The following is a 13,201-nucleotide window of genomic DNA, read 5'->3' on the forward strand; positions in this document are numbered from 1 at the left end:
GGGAAGAGGCATCTTTTCTCGGCACAGGCAAAATGTTTTTAAAAAACAGGCATTGGATGTAAATCTGAAAGAAGAGCATTGACCTAAGTGCATCTTTGTGAGCATTTCCACTACAACTACTGCGTGTTATAAAATTTTTGGGTCAATTTACATTATGAAATAACTCAGATTCAGGAACACAGAAAATGTTCAGCTAGTCATTTAACGCCACAGCCTGTAGCATGTTTGACACTATAGAGAAAGCAGGCTATTTTATGTGAATGCAGCCTGAATGATTTGCAGCATTCATTCATTTTGGATTAGGATTGTAAGGACATGGAACATGAATTGAATTAGACGTTATTTGAAAACACTATTAGGATACTTAAAAGTCTACTTTCATATTTAGTGTTTGAGAGTAGTACACACACGTAGTAGTACCACGGACTGGTGGTATATCAGACAGATTATTTACATTGCAGGTGGTACAACTTTAGGTCAGCTTTGAGAAGACAAAGGGGCAGATTGAAATATAATGGTTGAAATTTTACCTCTCCATCATTTTCACATAAAATAATCAAAGCTGTAATCATAGAGGTGTCTCTAGTGAGTGCCTTTTACTACAACGTCAGAATTGGTTTATCCCTTTCGTTTTAAAATCCAATATAGTAAAATGGGATAAATTAGGTAGACATAGGCGTATGAAAACATACAGACAATAACACAATACAGAGGTTATTTTTGCCTCAGATTTTATTTTTTGTTAGTCGTTAGTTACATATGGCCTTTACTTTTCATATTTTCTATGTGTTTCTGTGCATATATGAAAGTGTGATGTGTGTGTTGTGTATTCATATCTCTACGTGTGACCAGAGAAAGAATGATTCAATGAATTGAAATTAATAGCTCTGCAATATTAGCTAATATAGGTGAGGTCCAGGTGCAGTGGATTATTTGGTGCTGATCCAGATAGATATCATAATTTTAAGTAGTAGCCTATCTTTAAGAGAACGACACAATGAATTATGGTGTGAAAATGAGATGTGATGGGTGTTTGTATGCATGCATGTGCATAGAAAAAAAATCATACACATGTCATACATGCCTTTTAACCCTTTACATAATACATGCACATAATATTTGAACATTAGGTTACCTTGACCTTGACTTCCGGTACTAGTGAGAAAATGAAATGTCCAAAACTATTAGCTAGGTAGCTGTTCTATTCTAGCTAGCGACTTGTTAGCTAGTTCAACACATACAGTAGAACAGTACATACTTGATCAACGGATTGATGTGCATTTGAAAATATTCTTGTGCTTTTTCTTTATCCAGATTTTTTCATCATTCCAGATTTTCAGCTAAAATGATCATAAAGATGATGCATGAAGAATAGGATGAAGAAGATGAGTAGGCAATTCTTGGTCCTGATTGTGAGTCTCAGTTTTCTGATGCTTATGACCCAGACTATGTGCCACAGGGTCCAGCTGGAGTTGTGGGTGTGTTCTGGAATCCAGCTCTCCTAGATGAAGAAGGATCCTTTGATAACTCTGATGAGTCCTCTGAAGAGGAAACTCTGACCCAGTCCAATGATTAAGAACAAGAAGCCACAATGTCCTGAGGAGCTCTGTTTCCCTGAGTGGGGGGATGCTCTTTCCATTAATACCGCTTTCTACTCAATCATTGGACTGGTTCTGAGTTTCCTCTTCAGAGGACTGATCAGACGATTCATCAAAGATGTATTCTTCATCTAGGAGAGCTGGATTCCTAAACTATTCTAGGTTATCAGCATCAGACATTTCACACTCATATTCAGGACCAAGAATTGCCTCCTTATCTTCCTCATCCTGTTCTTCATGCAGCATCTCTATGACCATTGTAGCTGTAAATCTGGAATGAATTGGACCAACCATACTAACACTGGATAAAGATGCACATCAATCAGGTGACCCTTACCCTGTACACAGGATAAGCGGTTGACGATGGATAGATGGATGGATCAATCAGGTGATCAAGTACATACTGCTCTGTTTTGAGATTTTGTATAATTCCTATCAAATTCCTTAGGGAATATGAACGGGTCATTTTTGATCCATGTGTGTAAAATTGAAGTAGAAATACAATAACTATGTTTGTACATACAGTAAGAAAGTAAAATAAAAATAGTGGTAATAAAAAAACAATATATGTAATGACTACTTGAAATATTAAATGATGAAATAAAATGTTTTAAAAAATATATAGCAAAGAAACACCCAGCAATGTATGACAAAACAAATGAATGCGGGTCATTTTTGACCCATGTTGTGCATTAGAAGGATAGTGATACAAAATTTATTTTTATTTTAAAAGTTAAAAAGTAAAAAGTAAAATAACAATTTATGATTATTAAAAACAAGTTAATTGAGGAATACCTGAAATACTGAATAATGAAATTAATATATTGCCAAGATATAGAAACTAAAAACTCAGTCATGTCACTTTTTACCCATGTTGTGCATCAAAGGGTAAATTGCACCTAAATTCATAGATAGGTATAATTTGGTTTAATATGGTTTTGTCAGGTCTGGCTGAAACACTGTGGTGCAAAAAAAATAAGAAAACAAATCTTTATTCTTAGGGTCACATTGGACATCAGATCATGCCAGGAGGACCTCCTATGGTACACTTGGAGGTTCTGGCCGTCTCTCAGTTGTTCTGACACGTCCGTGTGCCAGCCGGGGTGTGACGAGGCAAGAGAGATGCAGTCCAAGAGAGCAGGTCCAGGCCACGGGGGACCAAACAGGTCAGGGACTTGCGTCATTCCTATTGAAACATGAATGAATGGCCAACCGGCTCTCTGTGGTGGTGTGCTAATCAGCAGTGCATTGATAATGAACAGACAGAGAGTGGTTCAGAGTACTAACAATGCAGGACATTGGCAGGAGGGGATAGAAAAGGTGCAAAATGTTCTGGTGTGCTGCATGGTTGTGAAGAAACTGTGTGCATGTGTGTGTGTGTGTGTGTGTGTGTGTGTGTGTGTGTGTGTGTGTGTGTGTGTGTGTGTGTGTGTGTCTGTGTGTCTGTGTGTGTACACACTGTCGGCAGACTCATATACACATATGGACAATGAGAGGACGAGAAACAACAACATGGATAGAACTGAGAAACTTTAATTGGATAATTGGTCGACAGGTTAGGCATTAACCTGCAGTAACTATAAGAGTGCACGAGAGAAGATCTCTGCCAGGGGTGTCTGGGGACATGGGGTGGGAAACAAGGAGTGCAGGGCAGGCTGTGTGTCCAGCGTATGCATGAGAGTAGAGGAAATAAGGGGATAAGAAGTTTTTTAGTAGTATACAAATGTGTTTTCTTACATATGCAATGTTTTTAATAAGGTGTTTCTCTATAGTTCTTTAAGATGCATAGAATAATGTAATGGTGTTGTAACTGAGCATCTTGGGTATGCCTGACTGTATAAACACACACACACAAATACACACACACATGCACAACCAAACCTTTTTATATACAGCCTATGGACCAAACGCATGAGCCCCTCCAGGCTTACATCTGGAATAATTTAACTTCCTGCAAAAAAGTGAGTGTTTTAAAAGTACCTATAATATGAAAGGCTGAGATAACATGTGCTTGATTTCCAGGAGGGAGATTAAGTATTGCAGCAGCACAACAAACAGGCAAGAGAGAAGAACAGGACAAGAACAGTTTAACAGAAATAATTATATTTAAAAAATAACAAATATGTTAGAAAGCTGTACACTCTTTGTGAGTTGTACTACTGCTACCAAAAGTAGCAGTTTGAACTCTATCCTTCAAAACCCTCTCACACCTGCATACTTTTCTCCCCTGCAAACAAGGCGTTTTTAATGCAATATGCCTGCTTTTGAAGCAGACTGTGTAATTTTGTTTGTGTCTTTGAGGAGTATGATGCTGGGGTTATTATGTACATCTCTTGTGTACTTCAACTCAACCCTGGTTGCTTAATGCACATCAGTCGACAGAGATTACACACAAATTGTGTTCCTTTTTTTCTAATGGACGTTCTGCTTTCTCATTTGTTGCTATGTAATTGGTTGCTGTGTAATATCCTGTGCTGTTAGTTATGCAAGATTTCTCTCTCTCGCTCTTCCTCTCCCTTTTGATTGTGCCTTGCACTGTGTGTTTCCACTGCTGTGGTTTGGTTTCCTGGTGGCTTTGTTCCCACTCCTCTTGGAGAGCTACAAAGAACGCCTGATGATGTCAGTCAAGCTCTAAACCAATTCAATTAGGTGGTGAATGAAACCTGCAGGTGGAGAATAGTCCATGAAGCTGGACGGATGGATGGTCGCGGGGAGGATGTTTTTGCTTTAATTAATCAAAACTCTGTTCAGTCCAGATCCACTTCCAAGCAGCTCTCACAGACGTCCTGGTCAATTTGGCAATGCTTGAAGTCTTGCATAACTGGAGCAGCAGTGACTTCTACCCACCAAACTTTCCCCCTGTTTTCTGTCCTACTTGCATAACAGGTTGAGCTTTAAGGAGTAGAGTGGCTGATATCAAACTGTCAGGACTCTTGGAACCTGGCCTCAGCCTTTATAAATATCTTTCATAGAGTGTAAAGATAAACAATGTTGGGATGGGGTTACAATTGCAATGATACTAAGTGATGGATGATACCGGTTTAGTCAGCAGACAAACCAATTTTGTGGTTACAGCGGAACAAGCTGTAAACACAAAACTGACCTATTCTGACCTTTTAAAGTTGTTATGGTGAAGGTGTAAGCAAACAGTTCCCTTTTTACACATTTAGCAGACATAAAGCAACGTTAACATTCATTTGGAGTTGTGGTTCAGGCCACTGGGCAAATATTCAGTTTGGGTTGTATCAGTAGATATATTTTAAATTTGGTTGTTTTGGGTGTGTGTTGTATAGTTTAACTAGTTTTATATTATATGGTTTTGTGGATTTGCGGTACATTGCAAGTTTTATTTGGACTGAGGATCAAGGTTATAAGAAACTGCTGTAAAAAAGTTTCTAGCTTCCGGGCTTCTTTCTGGGGTATGCAGTCCACTGAATATGCGCAGTAGTCTCCCACTAACCCCAGTTCCTGCTCGGCCCATAGACTTTACATTGTAAAGACTTCAAAGATTTTTAAATTGCTTGGCTCGAGGAATGTTTTACAAATATAAAAATTCATACTAGAAACATTCATCATTCATTCATTCTGTCAACTGTTTCACAGATCTCTCTTTTTTAATAGTGGCCTATGGAGAAAATGCTTTTGGGGCCGCAGGGGAATATTTCACTGCATTGGGACCCAGGGAATAAAAGGAAGCAAGCTCTGTATCCAAGTCTTATTATACATCCATGGTTTTTGCCATATGCACAAGACAACCCCAGTTACTATCGGACTGAATAGTTGCCATCTTTGGGTCCAGTATCCAGGTCTTGTTATGCATCCATGTTTAAGTTGCGTTTCATTAGTAGTTCTACTTCTCCTCATTCACTAAGGAATGAAGGCCACTTGGAGAGCAGAGGGAAAATGGGCGGAGGCTGACTGAGGGAACGCACTTGCCCTGGTCATCAGTAGTCACGAGAGGTCGTTGGCCAATAATGTATGCAGTGCTTTACTGTGCCATGCAGGCACTTCACAATTATCACAGATGCCTTTCAATGGCAACGTAATTTCCTTCAGATGATTAGATTACGTCTGCATTTGGTAAGTAGGCCTGCAATTTCAGAAAAGGTATCTTGTGAGCTAGTTATATTTGGGAAACTCATGATGTCATAGCAGAAATAACAAGAAACTGCAATGCACAGTGGTTGATCTACAGTGCTGAGTGACCATCGTTGATGACTCACTCCCTCAGGCCTTGAAGGGTTGATCTCACTACATTCATCAGAAAAATGAGAGAAGCCAAACAGGACAAGGGCAACATGGAACCTCCTCCCTTACGCTACCCTGTGAAACATAAGTAGAACATATTTTACTAATCAAATTACAAATTAGACCAAATTATAGTACCAAAATAAATATACTCAACTGTGTGAGTTGCATGAGTGGATGTTGTAAGGTGCACAACAAAAACATAAATATAAACCAAACCAAAGTGTAACTGTGGTTACAAAACAGACGACTGCAGTAAACTGATTTCTCATCAGTCTGCTTGTACCACCCCTTACCAGCTTAAACTAAATCTATTGTTAATTTGCCATTTATGACTGTCCCCACTAGCTTTAAGTTAAACCTCTACTTAAAAAAACACACTTTGATCCAGGGTCTCTCAATAACTGTCAGCCAGCCACTCAGCTTCCATTCTTTTTCAAAAGTACAATAAAGAGCAACTTATAGGCCACATAATTAACAGTGATCTCTTTTAACCTTTCCCCCCTGCTTTCAGGGCCTGTCACTCCACTAAACCTCTGTAATTGGATCTCAGTTGGGCTTTCAACACCATAGGACAATTATTACTACATTCCTGTAGTAATGCTTTATCAAAATGTTTTGATGTGAAATGTGAAGCACCTCAGAGCTCTGCTCTCTGTTTTTCACTCTTTATATTTCACCTCCTGGCCAAATTATATGCAGGCATGGAATTTATTTCAACTGCTATGCTGAATGTGCCTATAAAGGCAGATGATCATTCCCTAATTATTAAATTAGAGGCCTGGTTGTCTGCGGTGAAAAACTGGATATCAAGTAATTTCCTGCTCCTAAATTCTGATAAAACTGAGATGCTGGTCATTAGCCCTGCTCAATATACACCAGTTTTATCAAGAAGCAGTACCTCTCAACAACTGTGTGAATCTCAAGCTCAACAGTTAAGAAATTTGTGTTGTTGTTTGGTTGTGTACCCTCTCTTTGAATCAGCACATTAAAGAAATCACTAGGGCTGTCCCCAACTAAGGATTTACATAGTCAAATCAGAATCGTCAAGTCCTGCCTATAGTTGACTCGAGGCGGGGTAGCTCCGCTTTAATCTTGTGAAGCTGCAGAGCTGCAGTCTCTTTTCATTCAACTTACACTGTAAATTTCCAGCTAAACTGAGGTGCTCTCTCTCTCTCTCGCTTGTCATTCACCTCACCGGTCTTGTGCAGAGTTTTATGTGCATTACTGCTGCAGACAACTACATGCACATCACGGTTCCTTGCGGGTCTATTTCAAGTAGCCGGCTATTTAAAAACGATAACATATTCTTTATGTGGTTCATCAACTGTGATAAATTATCCGAATGTCCCGCTATGTGCGGACAACTCTGCACAACACCTGTGAAGCTGGAACTCTGTCTCTTCAGCAAGTGTTCCTCCACTGCCGCTGCACGCATACATGTTACGCGCATGCGCACCTACAACCCAGGGTTAGGGTTACAATTTTGCACTTTAAAAACATTTATTGAAAGTCTTTTTACATGTTTATTTACAGCATTAAACGTTGACATGGATATTGTAATAGGCTGTATATTAACTTATTGGGAGAAAACTGGTAGTTCTATGTAAAATCAGATGTTGAGCAGCCCCATATTGCCAAAATGGCATGATCCTTGTTTCGCTGCAAAGCTTCACTGTGAGATTGACAGCTGAATCAGGCTTGCATCGAATCTTTGACTATTTGGGGTCAGACCTAGAAATCACCAAAGACAGTTAAGATTGTGTCCTTTCTGTCCATGGCTGATGCAGAGATCTTACACTAATTTTTGTCATCTAAACTTCGGCCTGCCATGTGATTGTAGTAAAAGTCTTCAAATGGTTCAACTAAAAATAGGCTATTTATTACCACCGCTTCATTAGCTCCTTATCTATGTTATATCTGATATTGAGCTATAAGACTGACGTGACTTGACTTGACTGCAGTAAACTGCTTGCTTGTTTGTCTTCTTATTCCACCAACACATGCAGAGACACTATTTATACCATATTTAAGACACTGGAAATCAAATGTGCCTGGCCTTCCAATGGACGCCTTCCTCATTTTATTTAATATTTCTCTAGGGAAACCTGAGTTCCAGTTTGTAAAAAAATGAAAGCTATTATTTTTCTGACAGGGACGAACTGACTACATGAAATTCTCAGCGCTGGACTTCTGGGATTGGACTGCATTGCATCGAGAGTTCTGTTTTCATGATCCAGCAATAGTTAAACATCAGCTGTACGCTTCATTCTTTACCAAATTGTCTATTCACACAAGTGGTACTCACGCTATGGCCAGCCTGAAAACTACTAAGTGTTTTTGCTTTGATTGTTTGCTCAAGGGCAATTTTAGACCATTTTTACGGGTGCTGAAGCACCCCTAAATTTCATCTAAGCACCCCTAAAAATAATACAATAATTTATTATTATTATTCCCTGAAAATAATTTTTTTTCCCTCCAAAGTTAGATTTTGGAGAAGCAAGAGAAGGGACAAAGAAATAACCTACAGTATCATATGGCTTTTCTTACATTATTCTTACACGGTTTAATGTCCCTAAATAGGCTACTGACATTTTTCAGTTTCAATGTTTTACTGAATTATCTGCGTCAGCTGCAGCGTAATACTGTTTGTGTGTCTCTCAGTCTGGGCCAAACCAGTGCTTTCCATCTGGGGCGAGTTCAACTGAAAACCTTTTGCAAATAGCTTGCCCAAAGAAATGACAACAAAATGAAAACAAATGAAAATCCTTTGAGAAAAGGTTTATTTGCACAATAAGAAAACATGCAATGCAATATAGTTTTTCCTCATATAAAAAAAGACATTTTCATTGTAAATTGGAGCACAAAATGTCTCCATAATGCAGGCAATTACCAGTTTAATGCTCAGAATCTTCTGGGGGAGGACCCCCTGACCCCCCTCACATATATTTCAGCATCAGATATTTAATCTAAATAGTGCTAAAAATCTTCTTGTCTTGTTCTTGTGTATCGTCACGTTTTATGTATCATCATGCCCCCAATCTGAGCCCTTATGTCCCCACCACTTTTCAACACCAGCTCCACTCTAGTAGGCCTACTTATTCTTTCCACCAATTAGTGAACACTTTTGCAAGACATTGTGTGCATGCTTCTCATTAGGGACTGAGCACCCCTAAAGGTCTGATCCTATCGCCCCTGGTTTGCTCTGATTCTTGTGTTTAGTCTCACTTGTGCCTGAGGCCTTGATCCCAGAGAAAGGAGTACTTAGCTCAGCCTTCCTCAGCGTGCACTCTGTTTTTCTACTGCCTTCCCGCTCACTGACACTCTCAGCTTGGAAATCATCACATCAGCACATTTTTTGAGTTTGTTAATAAAGACACTCACTTAACCTTAACTTCTGTGTCTGGAATTGAATCCTCAGCCCTTGACACCTGCTGAAGCAGGCCCCCTCTGCTGGTGCTCAGAGGCAGAGGAAAATCGGGAAGTTCTGTGAACTTCTGAAATCTACTTCTCCTTGTGAATTGCCCTTTCCTGGACTGACTGAGAGAATATTGTTTTATTCTTCTCTGCTCTGGTTAAAATATTTATTAATGAAATCACATGTATTTTAAAGAGACTTAGCAATAAAAAGTATTTTTATACATACATTTGTGTCTTTTTCACTGTGTTGATGTGGTGTGGAATCTGAACCTAGAATAAACTTATGTTACAGCCTTAAACCTGTTACACCAGCTGGAAGACACGCCGTATTCTCACACGCCACACCACCCAACACCACAAGTAAATTCTCAACCTTTGGGAAACACTGAATTAATATTCATTAGTTGTTGCATAACTCAGTGAAGTGTGTCCCTAAACTGGAGTGTTCTGGCCTGCAGAAGAGACGTATGCCAGCGTTTTGCTAAGATGGGCTCGTTGTTGAGTCTTGTGACATAACTAACCATGATGCATACAGTCCAAATGTGACAAGGGAAGGTTGTCTAAGGGAACAGAATATGACCTCGCTTTTGTCCTTTGAGGCAAAAAGGAGGCATTGTCTTCTCAGACTCACTGAGAAGAAAGTAACGAACCCACTCACTGTTCCTTGAACAAGCTCCAAGGACAGTGGGGAGGCTTGTTTCTGTGTGTAAGCTGCGTAGATGTTGCTGTTTGGATTGGTGTTGTTTGTTCTCTGTAGTGCACTGACCTTTGCAAATGCCTGGGTGCTGATTTACGTCATTAAATCAAAGCTGCAATTGAGAAAAGTTTGCAATCATTGTTCTCTTCACTGGACAGTGTTGCTAATATGATGGCTGAACTCTCAGTGCTATCTCAAGATATTTTCAAGTGGTCTGCTGTGCGTCTGGTAATGCCTTTTACTAGGAAGTACCAGAAAAAGTCATAGAAAAGCAAGACAAAAGTTTTGTTATTCTATGTACACTGTAGTCCCCTGATCAAGTTTCCCACAGTTCGACATTTGTTTTTTAGATTTAGTAAATGTTCAATTCCTCTTCGCTTCTACCACTGAATGTAGTTAGATCTGTTAGCCCTCAGAGGATCTGGGCAGTTTACTGAACCCCTGCTCTGCACATTCCAAGCCAAATGAAGACTGAGGATGACATCATGTACTGGAGATTGACACTACCAGATGTCTAGTTTACAGTCTAGTCTAGTGAACTTCCACAGTCTGACAACTCACACGCATCACATCACTTTCTTATGTTTCTATATTTCATATCCTGTCAGTAGAGCAGTCACACTTTCCAATGACAGTATTGTTGTATTCGTCATGCTGGTTCTTTCCTTCTCCGGTCCGAATATGTGCATCGTTGTCACTGTGTGTTTGAGAATGCGTGTGTTTCTTCTCACATATGTGGTGCATCTGTGGTTTTCCCACCATCTGTCAACGGCTTTGTAAATGAGGAAATCTAAAATAGAAGCAGTGATACATCAAGGAGAGAAACTGAGATGACAAGCAATCACTTTTGGGTTGGTTCCAGAAAGCAAAGACTTGGAGACAGAGAAAGTATCTCCTCCTCCCCTTCACTCTCACCAAAACACACGCACACAAACTGCAAAACCTACTGGCAGGATTGAGTGTCCCTCTGAAGTGTTTGCCTATCTGTCTGGAGCCTGGCAGCTTGTTTCCCTTTCTGCAGACTCAAGTTCATGACCTGTTATGTAACTCTGATCCCCAACAATTGTACTCGATGTAACAACATGATTGGGCCTAAAACAGATGTAATTTTACTTTTTGTTATGAAAGATGTAGTCAAAAACATCACCCCTATCACCCCTTCACATTGTGCAAAAGGAGGGATTAACTATGCCTACTTGATTACCAATGCTTTAAGTGTACACCTTTCTTCATACTGTGGTGGATAGAGTCCTAGCCATTAGGGGAATTTTCATAGATTCACAAAAATATTTCCATTGAAAAATTTTGTTTTCAAAGTTGTAAATTAGAGGTGCAGATACGGATCCAGATTTACAAAACCCTGTAACAGATATACTGTAGATCCACATTTATGGTTACATGTCACTCTACATTTGTGTTTTAGAGAGTTATTTGTGACATTGGTTTGTGAATACTTATGAGACTGTTCTAATACCAAAGTTTAATCTGAATTTTTCAGTCAGTAATTACAGCCACCAGAAGTGCAATTTCAAGATAGTTTATTAACACATTATGTAACACAAGGTTGGTGCATGGTACCAGCAGCTATACCTAGAAGCAGCAGCCGATCGCTCCTTTAAACTTCACTACTTCTGTTTTTCATCAGTTTTTTTCCCCAGCTTTATTGCTGAAACACAGGTCACACCTGACAGAAATACAACCATTGGAAAACGAAGACGGGGTTTTTGAATTAAAGGCCCCAAAAAAACAGACCAGGCACCACGATGGGTGCGGTGATTGCTTAGAGGAGAGGAAAGAGAGGATAGGAGCCATGTGGGCCCAGCATTGACTTAAGGCTGTTCCTAAAGGTCTGGTCTGGACAAAATGAAACTCATGTAGACCGCTGAGCACACATCTTTACAGAGACCATCTGTCAACGCTAGACTTCAGCAAGATGAGAGGAAGTGAGAGGAAGTGTTTTACATCATTGATGCTTGATGCTCAAACGCAGTCAAGATGGACACTGTTTCCCAAATGTCAAACTTTTTAATGTGAAGATGAAAACCATATTATCACCTTGTTGCTGCTCTTCACATTCTCCCCAGATTAAAATTTAAAAAATGCACTGCAGAATGTTCTGGGTGTATAACTGTATTGTTTTATTTTATTTTATATGTTACTGCATACTTACACTCACTATGATATGTTAAGTTCTGTGTGTGTAGCATGAAGGGACTACAAACTTTCGTTTTGTTATACAACCTTGTGCTGTCTCCTGACAAATTTAAAACCTTTTATTTATCAAGGTAACTGTTAGTTTATTTATTATTATACAACACAAGGCTGTGAAAATAAAGTTTGTGGTCCCTTCATGTTACACATACACATAACCTAACATGTGTATTAATATATGGTAACATATGAAAAAAAACACCCCAAACATTCTGCAGTGCATTTTTAAGTCTTGGAATAAATTTAGTAAAGTACCAGTACGAGTACACCCTAATTGTGCTAAAATGCATTAAGTGAATGAGTACATTGAGCCTATAATGCCTCACTATCTTTTATTGATTTGTAAGTTTGGTATGAAATCCCAATTGTTACCATGGCAACCAAACAGCTACTTAGCAGTAGTGGCCAATCAGAGTCATCTACCAAAACCGGAAAATGCACACTTGAAAGCGAAGCGGCAGGAGGTGAATTAAAATTAAAATTAGATTAAACTGTTCTGATACTGACGATAATGCTAAGTTAGATTAACGATAAACAGAGCCGACCAGTTTGGGCTAACCCTCGCTAGTTAGCTGCGTAAATAAGGTTTTGCCAGCCAGCTGGTAACGTTATTCGATAAATTAAGGAAAGTCAGAGTAGTTTTTCAGTGCAGTTAGTTGATGTCAGACTGGCAAAGAATAAACAGTTTGAAGGCAGAAAAGTATGGTTATAGCCGAACAATTGCATAAGTTAATTAATTAGTTAACACTAATTATTAAGGACAGACTGTGGCTTGGCTACATGGTTGCACTTGGTTTGCTACTTGTGGCTGTTCAATAAGTAGCTTTGGATGTGAATTTAAAGGTAAGTTACCAACATATTTATTGTTATTACTAAATTATTATTTTTAGTTTTGCTGGACCTAACTGAAACTTTGTCAAAGTTAATACATGATCATTTAATACACCAACCACATTACCAGTCTCTGCATCACATAACCTGAATTCATCAGTTGGGCTGCAATAGGGCACTAAGTAATATTTTAGTG

At 39.1% G+C, this 13,201-nt stretch overlaps 1 protein-coding gene across 1 annotated transcript in view; it reads left to right on the top strand.

The window, feature by feature from the left end:
• Positions 1-12,708: 12,708 nt before the first annotated feature.
• The window catches only part of LOC119886474 (inositol hexakisphosphate kinase 2-like), a 29,458-nt gene continuing 28,965 nt past the window's right edge, over positions 12,709-13,201 (top strand). The window contains exon 1 of the mRNA XM_038697249.1: positions 12,709-13,017. The gene's annotated coding sequence lies outside the window, so the exon portion shown is untranslated. The remainder of the gene's footprint in view (positions 13,018-13,201) is intronic.

Source organism: Micropterus salmoides, unplaced genomic scaffold, assembly GCF_014851395.1.
Source record: "Micropterus salmoides isolate LMB-PRFRI ecotype aquatic unplaced genomic scaffold, ASM1485139v1 Ms_hic_scaffold_4, whole genome shotgun sequence".
NCBI lineage: Eukaryota > Metazoa > Chordata > Actinopteri > Centrarchiformes > Centrarchidae > Micropterus > Micropterus salmoides.